This window comes from Ranitomeya variabilis, chromosome 1 (assembly GCF_051348905.1).
Source record: "Ranitomeya variabilis isolate aRanVar5 chromosome 1, aRanVar5.hap1, whole genome shotgun sequence".
Taxonomy (NCBI): domain Eukaryota; kingdom Metazoa; phylum Chordata; class Amphibia; order Anura; family Dendrobatidae; genus Ranitomeya; species Ranitomeya variabilis.
This window is the reverse complement of record NC_135232.1, coordinates 538,170,345-538,195,848: the sequence shown is the minus strand read 5'-3', so window position 1 is coordinate 538,195,848 and position 25,504 is coordinate 538,170,345.

The window sequence follows — 25,504 nt, the reverse complement described above, 5'->3', positions numbered from 1 at the left end:
GGTAAAAAAACCATTGACTGATTTATTTCCTGTTAGGCAGTTTTTGAAGGGTTTTAAAAGAACAAATTTTAAATCTGATGACCGTCGCCCTATATCCTTTCAGTTGCTTAGGGACCTTTGCTTGACTCTCTCCTCGGTTTGTGATAATGGTAGAGAATCTTGTCTTTTTTCTGCTGCTTTTTCATTGGCATTTTTTGCGGCGTTGTGAGTTGGTAAATTGTTTCCTATAAAAAAATCTTTACCTGCTGGTCTGTTTGCAGATAATCTTAATTATAAGTTTTTTATTTTTGTTGTTTATTAGGAAATCTAAAACAGGTTAGGTAGAGGTTCTTCATTATGGCTTAACTCCATTCCTGCTACTATTATTATCTGTCCTGTGATGAATGCAAAGAGATGGTATGCAATTAGACCAAAAAAAGATGGCCCGTTTTTTATGTATGATGAAGATGTACCCGCGACAGTCTTAATTTAATTACATACTTTTAAAATAGTTTAAAAAATTGGGTTTGGAGGGGCTGAAAATTTAATCGCACTCCTTCCGTATTGGAGCTGCAACATAGTCCACTAGGTTAGGTTTTAAAGAAAGGAACATAAAAAGAATTGGAAGATGGGATTCGAAAAGATTTAAATTAGGCTGGTTTCACACTTGCGTTTTGATCTGCAGCGTTTAAAAAAAAAACGCAGGTGGTGAAAAAACGCATGTAAACGCGTGCAAACTGCGTTTTTTAGACGCATGCATTTTTGCATGCAGAAAAAAACGCGGCCTTTTGACGCATTTACATGCGTTTTTTCCTGCGTTTGCGTTTTTGAAACGCATGCTGAGAAGTGTGTGACAGCTGCCAATCATCAAAATCAACTAGAAAACCCACTATTAATAGAATTAGCTAGGGTTAGGGTTAGGATCCCTAGGGTTAAGGTTAGGGGTAGCTTTTTATTAGAAGAATGTCCTGGTCACCAGGTCACTGATAAGCCACCCCCCACCATCAAGGTGATAAAGGGATCCAAACCCTAACCCTAGGGATCCAAACCCTAACCCTAGGGATCCAAACCCTAACCCTAACCCTACCCCTAACCCTAGGGATCCAAACCCTAACCCTAGGGATCCTAACCCTAACCCTAGGGATCCTAACCCTAACCCTAGGGATCCTAACCCTAACCGTTACCCTAGGGATCCTAACCCTAACCCTAAGGGTTAAGATCCTAACCCTAAGGGTTAGGGTTAGGATCCCTAGGGTTAGGGTTAGGATCCCTAGGGTTACTAGGGATCCTAACCTTAGGGTTAGGGTTAGGATCCCTAGTAACCCAAGGGTTAGAGTTAGGGTTTTCTTGTTTTTTTTTGTGTTTTCTTGTGTTTTTCTATAGAAACGCATGCGTTTATAAACACATGCGTTTACATAGACAGCAATACATTTTTTTGCCGCGAATAAACGCATGCGTTTTTTTGCCGCAAAAAAACGCCGCTAGAAATTACTACAGGTTGCATTTCTGCAACTAAACGCACGCATAAAAAAACACATGCGTTGCAAAAAACGAGTGAAAACACATGCAAAAAAATGCATGCGTTTTTAATGTTAAGTATAGAAAAAAACCGCATGCGTTTTTTAGCGCTAAAACGCAGCGGCAAAAAACGCAAGTGTGAAACCAGCCTTATATGTACGCCCATATTTGTATGAATTTTAACATGTTATTCATTTTATAGATTTGATCACGGTATGGATCATTGGACATTCCTATATATTTTGGGCCGAAAAAAGGGCTATAGTGCAATCTTATACAGCAAATCTTTCCTTTAACACGTCTTCAATTCAAATTTTTGGGCATAGTAGGCGAGGAATGCTATGGAAAAATGTAATTTCTGACATGTTAAGCTTGCAGAAAGGAGCCTAATCCGGACTTAGTAATCTTACACTTGGGAGGAAATGATTTAGGTAAAGTCAGCACTCTTAATCTTTTAGCATTTATGAGAAGGGATATTTCTATATTGAAAACAGAATATTTAAATTCAGTTTTTGTTTTTTCAGAGATCGTCCCAGGTTTTTATGGTCAAAACACAATATCTTATTTTTGGTAAAGAATGGAAGGATCGAAAGGAGTATGGAAAAATTTAAGCCACTAATTGATGGCTTTTCTTTTAGGCTTATTGATCTGGAGAATAATATTCCAGAAATGTATAGGAGGGATTTGGTACATCTCTCCGATATTGGCTTGGATATCTTTAATTTGGATCAACAAGCCAGTATTGAAAAATGACTTTGGCGTTTTAGGGGGGAGGGGGGGCCAAGCCATGTTAAGGCCTGACGTGTTGAAAATCGCTCGGTTTATCCGGGTGGATTTGGACATGTTGGTTATGATTTTTCTGCATTTTATGAAATTTAAATGGAATATCATTTGTGAGTGAATAAAAATAATTTTCAAGTAACTCAAAAATAAACGCCACGGCTATTTTATTCCAAATTATATGGTAATATTTTGTGTTTATTTTATTATAGTGGGCTTGTGTTACCATGTGACTACAGCCTAACCGGTGGCAGCGAAAAGAGCGACGGCTTCTCAGGCGCTACATATTTTTTGAGCAATGATCTGTGGAAAACGTTGGGGATTTTGAGAGTTTGAGGAAGCTCAAGAAGAAAAGCCACAGGGTTAGTTATGGCAACCACCTTGTAAGAACCAATAAATCTAGGACCGAATTTCTAGGAGGGAATTTTCAATTTAATATTTCTGGTAGACAGCCACAGCAAATCATTCACAACCAGTTCTGGACCTGACAACCATTTCTTACCCGTCATGCATTTGTATCTGTCAACCATGATTTTCAAGCTGTTCTGAATGCCTTGCCATACAAATGAGAGTGATGAAGGAACCGCTGAAGAGTCCTCTTTACTGAAGGTATAGAATTGTGGATGGAAGCCATATGCACCAAAAAAATGGCGACTTACCAGTGGACTCAATGCGACGATTGTTCAAAGCAAACTCAACTAACAATAAAAAGATGACCAATCCCCCTGATTATCTGACCCAAAACACTTGAGGTATTTCTCCAAACTCTGGTTTAAATGTTCAGTCTTAACGGTAGTTTAAGACTAGAACGCCAAAGAAAAGGACAGATACATACCCAGACAAGAACAAAATGCCCTGCAGAATTTAGAAACTAGTTCCCCCAATCTGACAACATATCGGTGGGAACACCGTGAAGCTTCACGATCTCAGTGACAATCACCTGAGCCAGGGTCTCAGCATTAGGGAGAGCAGGTAAAGCATTGAACTGTGGCATTTTACTAAACCTATCCACCACAGCTAATATAACAGTCTTAGGAGAGGAGGATGGAAGATACGTAAAAAAATCCATGGACAAATGTGTACATGGCAGCTCAGGTATAGTTAATGGTAGAAGAACCTCAGATGGGCGGGTATGTGCTGTCTTTGAAAGCGCACAGACATTACAGTGGGACACAAAGTTGACTACATCACGATGCCACCTTTGCCATCAAAAATGATGAGAAAGGAGGTCCAAGATTGCTTTAGTACCTGGATGACCAGCCAGAGAAGAGCTATGACGTGCCTTTATAACCTTGAGTTGCAGATGCAATGGTACAAAGAATTTCCCCGAAAGACGAGCAGGACCATCCTCCTAAGCCTTCAATACCTCTCCCTCCAGCTCAGAACACACACAGTGAGGTCGACCACCACTTCTTGTAAAATTGGGACAGAGTCATCCGAACTACCACCACATGGGAGGCTCAGAGATAAAGCATCAGTTTTGATGTTTTTCATTCCAGGATGGTAAGTGACAACCTGGTAAAAAATGTAGACCATCTAACTTGTCTACAATTAAGACATTTAGCAGATTTGAGGTATAACAGATTTTTATGATCAAAAATGACAGTGACAGGGTGGACTGCCCCCTCCAAAAAATGACGCCACTCCTAAAAAGCCAGCTTGATGGCCAAAAGTTCTCTATTGCCCATGTCATAGTTCCTTTTGGCTGACATTTTTTTTTTTTTACAGAAAAGGGCACAGGGATGCCACTTACCAGGGGACAGTACAGGAGCAGTGGAAAAGCATTTCTTCAAAGAAGAGAACGCCTAACAGGTGCAGTTGGACCACCTCGAGAAGTCCATACCTTTCTTTGTCATATCAGTGAGGGGGTTGGCAATTGACAAGAAGTTTTTAATAAACTTCCGATAATAGTTATAAAACCCAAAAAGTGGTGCAACTCTTTCAGATTTTCTGGCTGATCCTATTCCAGAACTGCACATATCTTATCAGAATCCATCCAGAAACCCGCAGCAGACACTAGGAAACCCAGAAACTGGACCTCTCGTGTGATGAACACACATTTTTCTAATTTGGCGTACAGTTTTTTATCCTGCAGAACCTGTAATACCTGCCTGACATGTACCTGATGTGACTTGAGATCAGGTGAGTATTGTAGGGTTTCACTCGCTCAGGTGCGACGGTTGACACTCAGGAGGCACGTTCCATTAAAAGTTCAAAGGGTTTATTGCTCCATAAACCACATAGCAAAACAGAAAACAAATAGCCCTTAGCTCAGGAAAAGGGAAAACAAGTGTCCAGTCCTTCAGGCTCAGTCCTGGAGCCTTAAGGTGTCAATATGGACTGAGGGTCATTTGACCCTCTCTCAGGACTTCAGGGGGGATCTTGAAATTCCCGGGACTTCTAGTGTTAACACACTCTGGGCTATCACTTCCACACATCTCTTGTGTTAAGCATTAGCCTTTCTTTTATAGGTCTAACCACACCCAGAAACCCATCACATGATTAGACATGTGGTTATGACATCACCACAGGTCCTGAAACACATATAGATAGCTATGGTTACATCACAGCGACAAGCCACCTATGTGACACATATCTCCCATTGACAAGACAACCTTTAGCCACGCTACAGTATATTAAAATATCGTCCAGATACACCACCACAAATCTATCCACAAGGTGGCAAAAAATGTTAACAAAATGTTGGAAAGTCATGTTATGGCTTGTTTTTTTGCGGGACGAGTTGAGGTTTTTATTGGTACCATTTTCAGGCACATTTTTTGATCGCTTTCTATTCCGATTTTTGTGAGGCGAATGAACAAAAACAGCAATTCAGGAATTAGTTTTTTTGGGGGGATTTATGCCGTTCAGTGTGTGTTAAAATTGATAAGGCGGTTTTATTTTTCGGATCAGTACGATTACAGCGATACCTCATTTATATATGTTTTGGTGCTTTTATACATTAAAAACTATTTTATAGAAAAAATAATAATTTTTTGCATAACAGTATTGTGAAAGCTATAACTTTTTTATTTTTCCGCTGATGGATCTGTATGGTGGCTTACTTTTTGCAGGACAAAATTATGTTTTAGTGGTAATTAATATCCATCTTTTTGATTGCATTTTATTACACTTTTTGTTAGGCGGTATGATGGTAAAGCATTGTTTTTTGCCTTGTTTTTTTATTTATTTATGGTGTTCATTAAGGGGGTTAACTAATGAGACAGTTTTATAGGTCAAGTCGTTGTTGATGCGGTGATACCAAAAATGCGTACTTTTATTGTTATGGGTTTTTTCATTCAAATATTTAGAGACAATATCTTTTCATTTATTATTATTTTTGATTTTAAAAAAAATATATTTTAACAATCATTTAAAAAAAGGATTTGTACTTTTTTCTAACTTTTTTTTATGGGACAATCATTTTTTGCAGGCTGATCGCTTCTACAGCATGGAGATGAAGCAGCATCCCCATGCTGCAGAAAAGGTCAGCTCTGCACTGATAAAAATAGAAAAATAGAGAGTAGAAAGGAGGAGCACACAGCTTATAGAGAAGAGGAGGTACTAGCTGAACTGGGCGTATCCATGATCAAACGTATAAGGCTGCCGTCACACTAGAAGTATTTGGTCAGTATTTTACATCAGTATTTGTAAGCCAAAACCAGGAGTGGAACAAACAGAGGAAAAGTATAATAGAAACATATGCACCACTTCAGCATTTATCACCCACTCCTGGTTTTGGCTTACAAATACTGATGTAAAATACTGACCAAATACTGCTAGTGTGATGGCAGCCTAAGAGTTAAATACACAAACCTTCATTAGATCCAAGCGGATGGGCACATTTCCCTTCCTGGGATGTGCCGCTTGCTCCAAAATTATTAAATCAAGTGGCATCACTCATCCACACACTGGCAAACGTTATCCAATGAAAGTTTTTCTCACTTATGACAGTAATTTTGTAGTCTATGCAATTAAATGTCCCTGTGGTATACTCTATATAGATGAAACAACCCAACACGTGAGGGATAGAACAACGAGTCACAAATCGACCATTAAAAGACCTGGTTCCCATTACCCCAACACTTTTTAGCTATGAATCACACAGTGTTACAACTGAGTTTCCAGGTCTTGGAAGAGTTAACCAGACGTAGAAGAGGTGGCAACCATGCGAAAATGCTGAAGGAGAGGGAACCATACTGGATTCATACCTTACAAACATTAGCATCCAAGGGCTTTAACAGGGAATTAGACTATTTAGTTCACTGATTATGATAAGTGTGATTACCATTACTAAACAACTGTTGTTGTAACCAACGAGTCATAAAATGTCGGGTATTATTTCCTCTGTACTGTTTTATTTCAGCACACAGTCTTTGATGAATACAGGGCCTGAGATAAACTTCTCCATAGTTTTTTCTACTAACCATATTGTTTTATCCCCTGTTGATATCCATTTCAATAAAAAATGTTCCTTTATATAATTTTTTTTTATTTTATATATATTTTTTTCTTTTTCATTTTTTTCATTATTTTTCTTTTTTCAAAATTTTCTCCTTGTTCTCGTATTTTAACTTTTCATTTCAATTAATTTATTTTCATTTGTACACTCTTATTTATTTCGTTTTGCAATCCTTTTTTTTTCTATTTTATACATTTTTTTCATTTTTGTCAATTTTTTTTTGTTTTAATTTTCTTCAACTTTCCATTGTATTCTTTTTTTCATTGTTTCATTAACCCCCCTCTTTTCCTTCATGTTTTCATATTCATTTATTTTTATTTTTCTCACCTTAGCTCCATATGTAACATCAATTATACAATTATTGCATGTTCTTTTCATTTTCACTTTATAATTTTTATATTTTTATAATTTTACATTTGTATTTTTATATTGCATTTTTCAGCAACCATTTAGATTTTAATATTTCTTTTGTCCATATGTACTTATCTCTCCCCCTATGATATGCTCCAAGCATTTCACACATATCTGTGCGATGTCCGCATTGCGCATGCGCATTACATCAAGCGCTTCAGGCCTCACTGACACTCGAGAGGCCACTTCTGACATCACGATACCAGAAGTGCGACTCCTAGCGCCTATTTAAATTTACCCACTGCCACCAATGCCTCTATATCACCACCGCTTTAGCGCACAACCGCGCTCTAACACGGGGCTCCCAGGACATCATACTTCCAAGGGCAGTAATTAAGAGGATTCACTTCCTCCATTTGCGGGGTCGAAACGTCTCACGTTACTTGATTTTTTTTGCCAATCACCAAATATTTTTTTTCTTCTTTATAGCAACATAGTAACATAGTTATTAAGGTTGACGGAGGACTTTATGTCCATCTAGTTCAACCCATAACACAGGTCTGCATAAAAAATTTTTTAAAGAGCTGTTTTGGTTATTCCACATAATCTTTATGTTTTTAAGTGCGCTGAATCCGAAAATGACCTCCGTTTTGTCATAGGACATCACGTTTTCTGACAAGTTAAGTAACTACACCAGGGGTGTCAAACTGCATTCCTCAAGGGATGCAAACAGGTCATGTTTTCAGGATTTCCTTGTATTGCACAGGTGATCATTTAATCACCTGCACAGAATGATTCCAGCACCTTGTGCAATGAGAAGGAAATCTTGAAAACACGCATGGTTTGAGGCCCTCGAGGAATGCAGTTTGACACCCCTGAACTACACTGTGTTCCAAATTATTATGCACAAAGAGTTTAGGAGTGATAAGGTTAAACAATTTTTGTTTGTCATTTAAACTCATTGATGGTGATGTGTGTCAGGGCTCTTTATATCACTGAAATATCACTGCAGATACCTGTGCAAATTAGTTTGGCAGGTGTGTCCAAATAAAGGCAAGACTACTTAAGAAAGCTGTTCCACATTATTAAGCAGCCTACATTTTTTGCCAAAATGGGAAAGAAAAAGGATGTGTCGGCTGCTGAGAAGCAACAAATTGTGGAGTATTTAGGTCAAGGCATGACTACAATCAACATTGCCAAGACACTTCATTGTGATCATCGCACAATCAAGAAGTATGTAACTGATTCCCAGCACACACGTGTGCGTGCTGATAAGGAAAAATTGAGGACTCTTTCCAACAGGCAATTGCGTAAGGTTAAAAGAGCAGCTGCAAAAATGCCTTGTCATAGCAGCAGACAAGTTTTTGAAGCTGCTGGTGCCTCCAACGTCCCCAGAACAACAAGATGCAGGGTCCTTCAGAGGTTTGCAGCTGTGCGTAAGCCATCCTGTCGACCACCTCTATCCACTGCACACAAGCAGAAACGGCTCCAGTGGGCCAAACGATACATGAAGACTGACTTCCAAACTGTTTTGTTCACCGATGAGTGCCGTGCAACGCTCGATGGTCCAGATGGATGGAGTGGAGGATGGCTGGTTGATGGACACCCCATGAAAACACGGCTAAGGCGCCAACAAGGAGGAGGTGGAGTAATGTTTTGGGCTTTAATCATGGGGAGAGAGATTGTCGGCCCCTTTATGATCCCTGAAGGGGTAAAGATGAGCTCCATAATCTATGTGGAGTTTCTAAAACAACACTTCCTGCCATGGTTCAAGAGGAAGAACCGTGCTTTCCGCAGCAAGATCATTTTCATGCATGATAATGCACCGTCTCATGCTGCAAGAAACACATCTGCATCTCTGGCTGCTATGGGCATAAAAGAGGACAAACTTATGGTGTGGCCACGATCTTCCCCTAACCTCAACCCCATTGAGAACCTCTGGAGCATCATCAAAAGGAGTGTCTATGATGGCGGGAGGCAGTTCACATCTAAGCAACAGCTCTGGGAGGGTATTCTGTCCACATGCAAAACAATTGAAGCAGAAACCATCCAAAAACTGACAAATTCAATGGACGAGAGAGTTCAGAAGCTTCTTTCGAACAAGGGGGGTCCTATGTGCAAATGTAACATCACCTAGAATAAAGTTTTCACTTAAACTGTTTGATTTCATTTTGTAATAAGCTGATAATGCTTATAACTTCACAATTGACCATTTTTTTGTTCAAAATAAAATAAAGGTTGAAAACTCTGCTGTGCATAATAATTTGGAACATGCATTTTGAGTGTTTATTTTTTTTTTTTTAATAAAGACACTGTTTTCATAGGCAGTTTGTTCCAAATTATACTAGAATAGTAGATGACTGGAAAATAACAATGACTGCAATTCAGATAGGTAATTTAGAGAAAATATGAGGAATATTATTTGCATAATAATTTGGAACACAGTGTATGTTAAATAAGACAATACCTCAAAATAAATGAAAATAGGCTCATAAAATTAATTTTTTATAAAAAATGTTTCAAGAAAATCATTTTTTAACTGCAATTAGCTCACTAACACACACTAAAATCGATTCTTCTTCCCTGTGAGGCTTCTCTTGGTGCATTTACGCTTGTGAGTAGCATCTGGAATGTCTCTCTGAAGCATCCAACAGTAGTCTGCCATCATTGTAATGCTCCATCTTCCCTGGTATCTTCTTTCCATCTCTTTAACCCTTTAATCGCATTGGACGTACTATCCCATCAAGGTGACCTGGGACTTAATTCCCAGTGACGGGATAGTACATCCAGCGCGATCAGCTGCGCTCACGGGAGGAGAGCGGCCGGGAGTCAGCTGACCCCCGGCACATTAACCCGGCACACTGCGATCAAATATGATCGCAGTGTTCCGGCGGTTTAGGGAAGCATCACGCAGGGAGGGGGCTCCCTGCGGGCTTCCCTGAGACCCTCGGAGCAACTCGATGTGATTGCGTTGCACCGAGGGTCTCCTACCTTCCTCCTCCCGGATCCAAAAAGGCCACGGGGCTGCATCCGTGTCCTGCAGGGAGGTGACTTCACAGCGCCTGCTCAGAGCAGGCGCCGGGAAGCCTCCCTATTGTGCACGTCGCTGATCTGACACAGTGCACAGCAAAGTGTCAGATCAGTGATCTGTCACTTTACTGTGATGTCCCCTCCGGGGCAAAGTGAAAAAAAAAATTTTACAAGTGTAAAAAAAAAAAAAAAAATCCAAAATAAAAAAATATATATATATTGTTCCAATAAATACATTCCTTTATCTAAATAAAAAAACAAAAACAATAAAAGTACACATATTTAGTGTCGCCGCGTCCGTAATGACCCGACCTATAAAACTGTCCATATTTGTATGAATTTTAACATGTTATTCATTTCATAGATTTGATCACGGTATGGATCATTGGACATTCCTATATATTTTGGGCCGAAAAAAGGGCTATAGTGCAATCTTATACAGCAAATCTTTCCTTTAACACGTCTTCAATTCAAATTTTTGTGCATAGTAGGCGAGGAATGCTATGGAAAAATGTAATTTCTGACATGTTAAGCTTGCAGAAAGGAGCCTAATCCGGACTTAGTAATCTTACACTTGGGAGGAAATGATTTAGGTAAAGTCAGCACTCTTAATCTTTTAGCATTTATGAGAAGGGATATTTCTATATTGAAAACAGAATATTTAAATTCAGTTTTTGTTTTTTCAGAGATCGTCCCAGGTTTTTATGGTCAAAACACAATATCTTATTTTTGGTAAAGATTGGAAGGATCGAAAGGAGTATGGAAAAATTTAAGCCACTAATTGATGGCTTTTCTTTTAGGCTTATTGATCTGGAGGATAATATTCCAGAAATGTATAGGAGGGATTTGGTACATCTCTCCGATATTGGCTTGGATATCTTTAATTTGGATCAACAAGCCAGTATTGAAAAATGGCTTTGGCGTTTTAGGGGGGGGGGGGGGCAAGCCATGTTAAGGCCTGACGTGTTGAAAATCGCTCGGTTTATCCGGGTGGATTTGGACATGTTGGTTATGATTTTTCTGCATTTTATGAAATTTAAATGGAATCTCATTTGTGAGTGAATAAAAATAATTTTCAAGTAACTCAAAAATAAACGCCACGGCCATTTTATTCCAAATTATATGGTAATATTTTGTGTTTATTTTATTATAGTGGGCTTGTGTTACCATGTGACTACAGCCTAACCGGTGGCAGCGAAAAGAGTGACGGCTTCTCAGGCGCTACATATTTTTTGAGCAATGATCTGTGGAAAACGTTGGGGATTTTGAGAGTTTGAGGAAGCTCAAGAAGAAAAGCCACAGGATTAGTTATGGCAACCACCTTGTAAGAACCAATAAATCTAGGACCTAATTTCTAGGAGGGAATTTTCAATTTAATATTTCTGGTAGACAGCCATAGCAAATCATTCACAACCAGTTCTGGACCTGACAACCATTTCTTACCCGTCATGCATTTGTATCTGTCAACCATGATTTTCAAGCTGTTCTGAATGCCTTGCCATACAAATGAGAGTGATGAAGGAACCGCTGAAGAGTCCTCTTTACTGAAGGTATAGAATTGTGGATGGAAGCCATATGCACCAAAAAAATGGCGACTTACCAGTGGACTCAATGCGACGATTGTTCAAAGCAAACTCAACTAACAATAAAAAGATGACCAATCCCCCTGATTATCTGACCCAAAACACTTGAGGTATTTCTCCAAACTCTGGTTTAAATGTTCAGTCTTAACGGTAGTTTAAGACTAGAACGCCAAAGAAAAGGACAGATACATACCCAGACAAGAACAAAATGCCCTGCAGAATTTAGAAACTAGTTCCCCCAATCTGACAACATATCGGTGGGAACACCGTGAAGCTTCACGATCTCAGTGACAATCACCTGAGCCAGGGTCTCAGCATTAGGGAGAGCAGGTAAAGCATTGAACTGTGGCATTTTACTAAACCTATCCACCACAGCTAAGATAACAGTCTTAGGAGAGGAGGATGGAAGATACGTAAAAAAATCCATGGACAAATGTGTACATGGCAGCTCAGGTATAGTTAATGGTAGAAGAACCTCAGATGGGCGGGTATGTGCTGTCTTTGAAAGCGCACAGACATTACAGTGGGACACAAAGTTGACTACATCACGATGCAACCTTGGCCATCAAAAATGATGAGAAAGGAGGTCCAAGATTGCTTTAGTACCTGGATGACCAGCCAGAGAAGAGCTATGACGTGCCTTTATAACCTTGAGTTGCAGATGCAATGGTACAAAGAATTTTCCCGAAAGACGAGCAGGACCATCCTCCTAAGCCTTCAATACCTCTCCCTCCAGCTCAGAACACACACAGTGAGGTCGACCACCACTTCTTGTAAAATTGGGACAGAGTCATCCGAACTACCACCACATGGGAGGCTCAGAGATAAAGCATCAGTTTTGACGTTTTTCATTCCAGGATGATAAGTGACAACCTGGTAAAAAATGTAGACCATCTAACTTGTCTACAATTAAGACATTTAGCAGATTTGAGGTATAACAGATTTTTATGATCAAAAATGACAGTGACAGGGTGGACTGCCCCCTCCAAAAAATGACGCCACTCCTAAAAAGCCAGCTTGATGGCCAAAAGTTCTCTATTGCCCATGTCATAGTTCCTTTTGGCTGACATTTTTTTTTTTTTTTTTACAGAAAAGGGCACAGGGATGCCACTTACCAGGGGACAGTACAGGAGCAGTGGAAAAGCATTTCTTCAAGGAAGAGAACGCCTAACAGGTGCAGTTGGACCACCTCGAGAAGTCCATACCTTTCTTTGTCATTTCAGTGAGGGGGTTGGCAATTGACAAGAAGTTTTTAATAAACTTCCGATAATAGTTATAAAACCCAAAAAGTGGTGTAACTCTTTCAGATTTTCTGGCTGATCCTATTCCAGAACTGCACATATCTTATCAGAATCCGTCCAGAAACCTGCAGCAGACACTAGGAAACCCAGAAACTGGACCTCTCGTGTGATGTGATGAACACACATTTTTCTAATTTGGCGTACAGTTTTTTATCCTGCAGAACCTGTAATACCTGCCTGACGTGTACCTGATGTGACTTGAGATCAGGTGAGTATTGTAGGGTTTCACTCGCTCAGGTGTGACGGTTGACACTCAGGAGGCACGTTCCATTAAAAGTTCAAAGGGTTTATTGCTCCATAAACCACATAGCAAAACAGAAAACAAATAGCCCTTAGCTCAGGAAAAGGGAAAACAAGTGTCCAGTCCTTCAGGCTCAATCCTGGAGCCTTAAGGTGTCAATATGGACTGAGGGTCATTTGACCCTCTCTCAGGACTTCAGGGGGGATCTTGAAATTCCCGGGACTTCTAGTGTTAACACACTCTGGGCTATCACTTCCACACATCTCTTGTGTTAAGCATTAGCCTTTCTTTTATAGGTCTAACCACACCCAGAAACCCATCACATGATTAGACATGTGGTTATGACATCACCACAGGTCCTGAAACACATATAGATAGCTTTGGTTACATCACAGCAACAAGCCACCTATGTGACACATATCTCCCATTGACTAGACAACCTTTAGCCACGCTACAGTATATTAACCCCTTCATGACCCAGCCTATTTTGGCCTTAATGACCTTGCCGTTTTTTGCAATTCTGACCAGTGTCCCTTTATGAGGTAATAACTCAGGAACGCTTTAACGGATCCTAGCGATTCTGAGATTGTTTTTTCGTGACATATTGGGCTTCATGTTAGTGGTAAATTTAGGTCGATAATTTCTGAGTTTATTTGTGAAAAAAAACGGAAATTTGGCAAAAATTTTGAAAATTTTGCAATTTTCACATTTTGAATTTTTATTCTGTTAAACCAGAGAGTTATGTGACACAAAATAGTTAACAAATAACATTTCCCACATGTCTACTTTACATCAGCACAATTTTGGAAACAATTTTTTTTTTTGCTAGGAAGTTATAAGGGTTAAAATTTGACCAGTGATTTCTCATTTTTACAACAAAATTTACAAAACCATTTTTTTTAGGGACCACCTCACATTTGAAGTCAGTTTGAGGGTTCTATATGGCTGAAAATACCCAAAAGTGACACCATTCTAAAAACTGCACCCCTCAAGGTGCTCAAAACCACATTCAAGAAGTTTATTAACCCTTCGGGTGTTTCACAGCAGCAGAAGCAACATGGAAGTAAAAAATGAACATTTAACTTTTTAGTCACAAAAATGATATTTTAGCGAAATTTTTTTTATTTTCCCAAGGGTAAAAGGAGAAACTGGACCACGAACTTTGTTGTCCAATTTATCCTGAGTACGCTGATACCTCATATGTTGGGGTAAACCACTGTTTGGGCGCACGGCAGGGCTCGGAAGGGAAGGAGCGCCATTTGACTTTTTCAATGAAAAATTGGCTCCAATCTTTAGCGGACACCATGTCGCATTAGGAGAGCCCCCGTGTGCCTAAACATTGGAGCTCCCCCACAAGTGACCCCATTTTGGAAACTAGACCCCCCAAGGAACTTATCTAGAAGCATAGTGAGCACTTTAAACCCCCAGGTGCTTCACAAATTGATCCGTAAAAATGAAACAGTACTTTTTTTTCACAAAAAAATTATTTTAGCCTCAATTTTTTCATTTTCACATGGGCAACAGGATAAAATGGATCCTAAAATTTGTTGGGCAATTTCTGCTGAGTACGTTGATACCTCATATGTGGGGGTAAACCACTGTTTGGGTGCACGGCAAGGCTCGGAAGGGGAGGCGTACCATTTGACTTTTTGAATGGAAAATTAGCTCCAATCGTTAGCGGACACCATGTCGCGTTTGGAGAGCCCCTGTGTGCCTAAACATTGGAGCTCCCCTACAATTGACCCCATTTTGGAAACTAGACCCCCCAAGGAACTTATCTAGATGCATAGTGAGCACTTATAACCCCCAGGTGCTTCACAGAAGTTTATAACGCAGAGCCGTGAAAATAAAAAATAATTTTTCTTTCCTCAAAAATGATTTTTAGCCCAGAATTTTTTATTTTCCCAAGGGTAATAGGAGAAATTGGACTCCAAATGTTGTTGTCCAGTTTGTCCTGAGTACGATGATACCCCATATGTGGGGGTAAACCACTGTTTGAGCGCACGGCAGGGCTCGGAAGGGAAGGCATGCCATTTGGCTTTTTGAATGGAAAATTAGCTCCAATCATTAGCGGACACCATGTCACGTTTGGAGAGCCCCTGTGTGCCTAAACATTGGAGCTTCTGCACAAGTGACCCCATTTTGGAAACTAGACCTCCCAAGGAACTAATCTAGATGTGTGGTGAGCACTTTGAACCCCCAAGTGCTTCACAGAAGTTTATAACGCAGAGCCGTGAAAATAAAAAATAATTTTTCTTTTCTCAAAAATGATTTTTTAGCCCACAATTTTTTATTTTCCCAAGGGTAACAGGAGAAATTGGACCCCAAAAGTTGTTGTCCAGTTTCTCCTGAGTACGCTAATACCCCATATGTGGGGGTAAACCACTGTTTTGGCACACGTCGGGGTTCGGAAGGGAAGTAGTGATGTTTTGAAATGCAGACTTTGATGGAATGCTCTGCGGGCGTCAGGTTGCGTTTGCAGAGCCCCTGATGTGCCTAAACAGTAAGAACTCCCCACAAGTGACTCCATTTTGGAAACTAGACCCCCAAGGGAACTTATCTAGATGTGTGGTGAGCACTTTGAACCCCCAAGTGCTTCACAGAAGTTTATAATGCAGAGCCGTGAAAATAATAAATGTGTTTCCTTTCCTCAAAAATATTTTTTTAGCCCAGAATTTTTTATTTTTACAAGGGTAACAGTAGAAATTGGACCCCAAAAGTTGTTGTCCAGTTTCTCCTGAGTACGCTGATACCCCATATGTGGGGGTAAACCACTGTTTGGGCACATGCCGGGGCTCGGAAGGGAAGTAGTGACGTTTTGGAATGCAGACTTTGATGGAATGGTCTGCGGGCATCACGTTGCATTTGCAGAGCCCCTGATGTGCCTAAACAGTAGAAACACCCCACAAGTGACCCCATTTTGGAAACTAGACCCCCCAAGGAACTTATCTAGATGCGTGATGAGCACGTTCAACCCCCAAGTGCTTCACAGAAGTTTACAACGCAGAGCCGTGAAAATAAAAAATCATTTTTCTTTCCTCAAAAAAGATGTTTTAGCAAGCAATTTTTTATTTTCACAAGGGTAACAGGAGAAATTTGGCCCCAATGTTTGTTGCCCAGTTTGTTGTGAGTACAGTGATACCCCATATGTGGGGGTAAACCACTGTTTGGGCGCACGTCAGGGCTCGGAAGGGAAGTAGTGACATTTGAAATGCAGACTTTGATGGAATGGTCTGAGGGCGTCACGTTGCATTTGCAGAGCCCCTGATGTGCCTAAACAGTAGAAACACCCCACAAGTGACCCCATTTTGGAAACTAGACCCCCCAAGGAACTTATCTAGATGTGTGATGAGCACGTTCAACCCCCAAGTGCTTCACAGAAGTTTACAACGCAGAGCTGTGAAAATAAAAAATCATTTTTCTTTCCTCAAAAAAGATGTTTTAGCAAGCAATTTTTTATTTTCACAAGGGTAACAGGAGAAATTGGGCCACAATGTTTGTTGCCCAGTTTGTTGTGAGTACAGTGATATCTCATATGTGGGGGTAAACCACTGTTTGGGCGCACGTCAGGGCTCGGAAGGGAAGTAGTGACATTTGAAATGCAGACTTTGATGGAATGGTCTGCGGGCGTCACGTTGCATTTGCAGAGCCCCTGATGTGCCTAAACAGTAGATACACCCCACAAGTGACCCCATTTTGGAAACTAGACCCCCGAAGGAACTTATCTAGATGTGTGGTGAGCACTTTCAACCCCCAAGTGCTTCACAGAAGTTTATAACGCAGAGCCGTGAAAATAAAAAATAATTGTTCTTTCCTCAAAAATTGTCTTAGCAAGTAATTTTTTATTTTTGCAAGGGTAACAGAAGAAATTGGACCCCAACAGTTGTTGCCCAGTTTGTCCTGAGTACGCTGGTACCCCAAATGTGGGGGTAAACCACTGTTTGGGCGCACGTTGGGGCTTGGAAGGGAGGGAGCACCATTTGACTTTTTGAATGCAAGATTGGCTGGAATCAATGGTGGCGCCATGTTGCGTTTGGAGACCCCTGATGTGCCTAAACAGTGGAAACCCCTCAATTCTAACTTCAACACTAACCCCAACACACCCCTAATCCTAATCCCAACTGTAGCCATAACCCTAATCCCAACCCTAACCCCAACACACCCCTAACCACAACCCTAACCCCAACACACCCGTAACCCTAATTCCAACCCTAATCCTAACCCTAATCCCAACCCTAACCCTAGTCCCAACCCTAACCACAACTGTAACCCCAACACACCCCTAACCCTATCCGTAACCCTAACCACAAGCCTAATCTTAACCCTATTTCCAACCCTAACTCTAATTCCAACCCTAACCCTAAGGGTATGTGCCCACGTTGCGGATTCATGTGAGATTTTTCCGCACCATTTTTGAAAAATCTGCAGGTAAAAGGCACTGCCTTTTACCTGCGGATTAACAGCAGATTTCCAGTGTTTTTTTGTGCGGATTTCACCTGCGGATTCCTATTGAGGAACAGGTGTAAAACGCTGCGGAATCCGCACAAAGAATTGACATGCTGCGGAAAATACAACGCAGCGTTTCTGCTCGGAATTTTCCGCACCATGGGCACAGCGGATTTGGTTTTCCATAGGTGTACACGGTACTGTAAACCTGATGGAAAACTGCTACGAATTCGCAGCGGCCAATCCGCTGCGGATCCGCGGCCAATCCGCGGCCAATCCGCTGTGGATCCGCAGCCAAATCCGCACATGCCATAACCCTAACCCTACCTGTAACCCTAACCCTACCCCTAACCCTAACCCTACCCGTAACCCTAACCCTAGTTCTAACCCTAACCCTAGTTCTAACCCTAGTGGAAAAAGAAAAAAAAAATATTTTCTTTATTTTATTATTGTTCCTACCTATGGGGGTGATAAAGGGGGGGGGGTTATTTATTAATTTTTTTATTTTGATCGCTGTGATAGTGTCGGGGTCGTAAACGACAATAAATCCTCATTCACCAGTCATTCCAAATTGTAATGTGAGCGCAGAACATCTGGTACCGGAAAAAGAAATGATTCAGACACGTAGCTGATTCAATCTTTGCTGATGCTCTTGCGTTCACCTCAGTGAGGAGCCGAGCAGCAACTAACTTTTATTTTCCAATACACAGTACTAAAAAGGGAATGCAATAGGTGGGGTTTAAGCAGTATACGTCTAGTGCTCAGTCCTTTTGATTCGTTGAACGTCTCCTGGTGGATTCCTCCTCTTCTTCACATTCCTTCAGTTTTGTTTCTAAAGAAATGAATCTTGTCCCTTCGGACACTAGGGTGAAACGAAACTGAACACTGGTGGCCATCTTTAAATACAATTACATTTGCATTAGCAGGGGAAAACTTATTGTTTCACAGTATAAGAGTATAGCAGTACAAAAAGAGTATAACGATATATAAAAGTATAAAAAGTATATAAGAAAATACATTTTCACCTTGACAATCCCCCCTAAACACTAAGTTTTTCCCTTAAAGAAGGATCCTTCGAGACTGTCCATGTGATGGGAAAAGGGGAGGTGGATTTCTTCATCCAGACACCTCAGAAACTCTCTCCTAGCGAGAGGCCTCCAGGCATCTGAACCCTTCACTAACCTCACATGGAGTTCTCCCACTGTCCCTAAACTAAATCTCTTAGCATCATCTGAGAATGGGGGGTTTTGTCTACTCTCTTAAGAGGAATGTACTTAGGGATCTCCCCTGGATCAGTACCATCATACTCTGGTGGGTCTACTTCTTGACTGAGGAAGGTGCCAGTCGGAGTTGCTTTGGCAATAACCTTTTTGTACAAGGGAATAACACAACAGAGAATTATCGATCCAATTACAAGGAGGGCAATCAGTACCAGACAGGCCTGTTGAAAGAATCCCTTGAGCCCACCCAACCAACTGGAAAAGAAAGATGTGTCTACTCCAGCATTAGTTTTCAATTCTGCTGCTAACCCAGTTATCTTTTTAAGGGCTATCATAGTTTTTCCATTCACTCCAGAGTTCTGAGGGATATAGGTACAACATTCTTCTCCTACCATCCCACAAACTCCTCCTTTCTCAGCTAAAATCATATCAAGGGCTAGTTGGTTTTGAAGAGTCATTCTAGTGTTAGGGCCCAATTCTTCAACTATACCCTGAAAGGCATCTTGGCTAAAATTAACAAACCTTTGTTCACTGTAATATATGTAATTGATCCATTCAACATTTTTATTAATCTGCACCTGTGGGATTATAGAAGCAAAGCCAGCATAGATCTGGTTCTGGGCTTTAAACTGGTCAGGCACCCCCCTTGGCACTCCAATGGCATCAATATATACTAGTGGATCTTCTTCATAACTCATATGGAGCTGATCGAGACTTCTCCTCTTTCTGGTAGGTTCATCGGGTATCTTTGGATCCCAAGGTAAAATCTTGAACTGCATGGCTAGTTTAACAAGGGTGCATTGGCCTATCCAGGCATTAGGCAACCTAGGACGGAGCTTACCATCCCCACATAACCAATAAATGTCGTACATATAATGTGTATGTTTGATTAGCAAGTCAGTATCTAGAGTGCTGTTCTCCTCGCAGAAACCTGTCTCGAAGATCCCTACTGGTGTACCTGTAGTATTATGAGAATTATAGCAGGTATAATTGTCAGCTAATACGATTACTTCTCCTGGGACCTTTAGTTTGGGTCTCTCATGAATTAGTGGGACGTAGTCTGGGCAATCAGTAGGCTTCAAACCTTTCAACAGATTCATAACACAGACAGTAGTGTTGTCATCAGGAAAAAGCAATGCATGTGTGTATAGGTGTGTATTCACAGCAGCACAAGCAATACATCCTACAGAGATATTCTGGACTCTTACATTGTATCTCACCCATTCTAACCATAGGTTTTTCCTTGGGGCTGTTTGTGTTTCTATGGAGAAAACCTCTTGCCAACTGAGACCTGGAATGGGTATCACTTCATTAACTACATTTTGCAAACGCTCACCTGGGCCTGTTTTAGGTGTACTGGTAACAGGGGCCTTGGTTGGTCTAGAGCTAATATCCTGGAGCTGTATATGGCCTAAATACGCATGGGGTCCAGCACTAAATACATAATTATAATTCCTTCCCAATACGAACGTCTGCAGATCAGCAGATTGGGGGTTTTCAAGATTCAGGAGGAGGGGGTGACAACTTCTACCCCATTTACAGCCCCTAAGTGGTTGCAGAAGGGCTGTTAGCTGCATTCTCTCACGAAGACTCCTACCCGTCCCATCCTTAGGGAACATGGCTTCGCTAGGTTTATATCCCCAATCTTTCCCTGTACTCCAGGCAGCATCTGTCCAATAATGACAATTATTGTTGTATTGTCTGGTAACACAGATATGAAACTGGATAGTTCCCTCTACTATCCGTTCAGTCTCAAGGCACTTGACTACATCACAGAAATCAAATCGCCAGATATTCACCGGGGCTGTCAGATTTACCCAGAGAATAGTGGGGCCAGAATTCTTATTTACAATAGGGGCCGAAGAGGTAGGGGCGAGGATGGCCCCCAGTCCCAAGGTCAAAAACAGCAACATTTCCCTTCAGTCACTTCTGTGACTAAACACTGGTTCGGTCTCTTTTGCAGTGTGAAGCGTGAATCCAGGTGCTCTTTCCTTCAAGTTTTACTGCAGTGGGGGTGACCAGGATCACCGTGTGGGGTCCTTCAAATCTTGGAGGAGACAATCTCTGCGCACAAACTTTTTCACATACACCAGGTCTCCTGGCACAAAGTCATGGACCACGTCACCTGTGGATTCTGGAAGAGAAGCAGAAACTGTAGAGTGGGTGTTAGACAGTTCCTTAGACAATGCAATCACAAATTGTACAACTTTATCATTTGTCTCAGACAACTCTTGAGGCCTAATATCTCCTATTTTAGGTGGAGCACCGAAAAGAATCTCAAAGGGAGTCAAGCCGTGTTTTCCCTGTGGGGTGTGTCTTATATGGTATAAGACCACAGGGAGCAAATCTGGCCATGGGAGTGGGTGGTCCTGGCTCATTTTAAGCAATTGTGTCTTAATTGTGGAGTTCATTCTCTCAACTTTGGCTGAACTGGAGGGGTGATAAGGGGTGTGCAGACCCAAATCTGTCCCTAACATGTGCCACAATTCCTCGTAGACATTGACAGTGAAGGCTGGGCCTTGATCTGATTCAACGACTTCGGGTATTCCAAATCTGCACGAAATTTCAGTGATGAGCTTCTTAGCTGTAGTTTTGGCAGTCATATTGGTCGCTGGGTAGGCTTCAGGCCATCCTGAGAACATATCCACAGCCACTAGGACGTACTCATACTTTCCTGACTTGGGCATTTGAATATGATCAACCTGGATTCTCTGCCAAGGGTAATCTGGTTTGGCAAGATGCTGAAGTGGAACCTTGGCGGTGGCTGTTGGGTTACAGATGGCACAGACTGGGCAGGCTCTTGAGTAAGCTGTGACAGTGGTAGAGATTCCTGGGGCCCAGTAGAGCTTCTTGATACAGGCTAGTGCTTGGTTCTTTCCTCGATGAGTTGATCCATGAGCCCATGCTGCAACGGCTGGATACATTCTTTTGGGTAGACAGGGTTTCCCATCCACCTTATAGAGTCTAGAAAATTGATATTGTCCAGCAGAACTACGATTCCCATGAATGGCTCCTGCAGCTTCCCACTGTTTCTTTTCTTCTCTAGAGGTCAACTTTTGTTCTTCCCACAATCTTTCTTCAGGTGGTCGAGCTGGCTTCCAGCCAGATCCGGTGGCAGGGTATTCCATTTCCATGTCTTCTATCAACTTCTTCTTCTTTCTTCGGGCTTCAGACTTCTCAAAGTCTCGTTCTTCTTCGGCTTGGGTAGCTTCCTTGGTTGCTTGTTCCTTTGTTTGTGCTCTGGTAAGCACAGGCATCACGGGTGTAGCAGTGTCTTCCCAACAGGGTTTTTCTGGTGCTGTTTCTTCTTCTTCCCACTTTGCTGAGACATTCTTTATGGCAGCAGCTTTGGCAGCTTGATCTGCTAAATGGTTTCCTCTAGTTTCCTTCGAGTTGACTTTCCCATGAGCTTTGACCTTGATCACCGCAATCTGTGCGGGGAGCTCCAGTGCCTTCATCAGGGCTTTAATCCTTAGTGCATGTTTAACAGGGGTTCCTGTAGCCGTAATGAACCCTCGGGACTTCCACAGGAATCCAAAATAGTGACAGATTCCATAGCCATATCTTGAGTCAGTGTAGACATTGGCCGTTTTCCCTTCTGCTAGATAACATGCTTGTTGTAGGGCCACAAGTTCGGCTTCCTGAGCTGACAGGTGAGGTGGTAGAGCTTCAGCCAGAAGGACTTCTGTGTCAGTGGTGACAGCATATCCAGTGTGGAACTTGCCATAAGAGTCTGCAAATCGGGATCCATCAGTCCATAGTTGCAAATCAGGGTTGAGAAGTTCCTGAGTTACCACATTCTGTGGTGCAGAAATTTCTTGTTCCAGTGCTTTTACACAGTCATGTGGGTCACCAGGTGATCTTCAGTCTGGTAAATCCTTATACCATTCAGGTAACTCCCCCCTAGAATGTGGAAGCAAAGTGGCTGGGTTGATAGTAGTACATTTCTGGAAAGTCATGTTGGAAGGCAGAAGTAGAGAGCACTGAAGCCTGAGATGTCTTTGGCTCGTCAGATGCTTAGGAGATGTTTGTTGAAGGACGGCAGAGAGATCATGTCCAGCTTGAATGACCAAGTCATGACCAAGGGCTATGTCAGCAGACTTGTCCAGGAGAACATGGGCCGCATGTACAGCCTTGAGACAGGATGGAGCAGTTCTGGCAACAGGGTCTAGTCTGGCTGAGTAGTAGGCCAGAGGACGGAAACGATCAACATGTTTCTGTGCTAGCACACCAGAGGCATATCCTTCAGACTCTGAAACAAAGAGGTGGAACGGCTGAGTGTAGTCAGGAAGACCCAGAGCAGGGGCACTGACAACAGCTTCCTTGAGAGCCTCAAAACAGTCCTTTTGCTGAGCATAGATATACGGATTTTCAGCATGTTCCCAATCTTGTCCTCCAGTTTTAAGACAGTCATACAAGGGTTGCATGAGTCTTGAAGCATCTGGAATCCACTGTCTGCAGTAGGTAATGAGTCCTAGGAAAGACTGCATAGCAGAGTACGTCTTCGGATAAGGGATGTCCTCGATGGCATGTTTTCTGTCCTCGGTGAGGTGTCTCGAGCCTTGAGAGATGCAGTGTCCGAGGAAGACAACTTTCTCTTTGCACCACTGGACCTTGGCCTTTGAGACTTTGCAGTTAGCAGAGTGGAGGAAGAGGAGTAAGGACTCAGAAGCAGCAAACAGATTCTCTTCAGTTCCACAGAGGAGTAGGTCATCAACATACTGGAGAAGCGTGACATGAAGATTCTGTAACACCCACGGATCCAGGGTCATCTTCATAGCATGAGTGAACTGGTTAGGGGAGTTCTGGGCACCCTGTGGTGTCCTGGTCCAGGTCAGCTGAGATCCTTGAAACGTGAAGGCAAATAAGAACTGTGAGTCTTCAAGAAGCGGGACACTGAAGAAAGCATTAGCCAGGTCAATGACGGTGAAGAGTGTTGCTGAAGTAGGCACTTGGGAAAGCAAGGTGTTGGGGTTGGGTACCACAGGAGTTTCCAAGATGGTGGCTGAATTGACTGCTCTGAGGTCCTGTACAAGTCTGTATCTCGGAGGGTCTCCAGGAGCTGTCTTTTTCTTTACCGGAAACAGGGGCGTGTTGCAGGGTGAAACACATCTGATTAGCACTCCAGAACGCAGGAGGGAGGTAATCTGAACTCCAAGGCTTTGCTCTTGGACAGCCTTAAGTGGATACTGAGGTAGTCTGGGGTACAGATGCCCAGGTTTGAGGTGTACTTTTACTGGAGGCACTTTGAGCAGACCCACATCTTCAGGTCAAGTTGACCACAGAGCGGTAGGTAAATTGGGCAAATCCGGGGATGGTGTCGTTTGCAGAGTCATCATCATCAGAGGGAAAGCTTTAAGGACACAACGATCTTCAGTGCCTTGTTGTGAGGCAGGGTCCTGTAACTGCAGTTCCATCCCTTGATCACCGAAGGTGATGGTAGCATGAAGCCTTTGAAGGAGGTCAGCTCCTAGAAGGTTGACAGGGCAGGTTTCAGACACCAGAAATTTGGCAAAGACACCAGAGAAAGGGCCAGCTGAGACAGGAACAGTGAGTGGTGATGAGGTTTGTTGGCCTTCAACTCCAATACACGTGAGGAAATCTGAAGACAGGGAAATTGTAGGAGGCAGCTGAGATGAAGAGATAACAGAGGTGGCCGCCCCAGTGTCCACTAAGAACTTGAGAGGTTGGCTGTCCACTTCCAGGGTCACTGTACCGCAAGATGAAGAAGTACAGGTGGCGGGAAAAGTGGGCACCGGTTGGCCTGAACTTCATGAGTGTGGAGGAGGAAGAGGTCTCTGAGGGTACCCCCTGCGAGGACAACTTCTTCTCATGTGACCAGGGCTGGCACACTCCCAACACAGAGGTCTCCCCTGGTCATCACGAACTGGTCTGTCCCTGTAATTCCGGCCTTCGGGCCCTCTCAACCTCAAGGGTGGTGGTCCATACCGATCCTGAGCCTGATACACCATAACAGGTACTTCTGAGGCCTCTGCCATATACATGGCTGGTTTCTTCTTGCCTTTGTCCTTCTGTGCTTCCTTCTCTGCTTCTTTTTCTGCTTCTTTTTCTTCCCTTTGAAGCAATTTCTGATAACTCTTCACAACAGTAAGGGCCTGTTTTAGGGGACCATCAGGTAATTCGGGACGAAGCTTCATGACCTTATCCTTCAGTGGATCTTCCAGACCATCAATAAAAGCACGGACCAACAAGGCTGCCTGCGTCTTCACATGAGTTGAATAACCCAAATCTTCAAACTGCATAGTTAGTCTGGCAGCATATTTCTCCACAGCTTCTCCAGATTCTTGTCGTATATCCTGTATTGATCCTGCTTCGTCACAGAGACGATCCTGGGCCCACTTTGTGAGTTGAGCAATAAACTCCTTTCCAGACTTGAACTTGTTGAGAGTAGAGTTGAGCGACTTTCATTTTTTTAAGATCGAGTCGGGTTTTGTGAAACCCGATTTTGTCCAGAGTCGAGTCGAGTGCAGTCGGCCGATTATCGCTAAAAGTCGGGGATCGACCGAAACACGAAACCCAATGCAAGTCAATGGGGAAGCATAGTCGGCAGTGAGTGGAGGCCAGGAAAACAC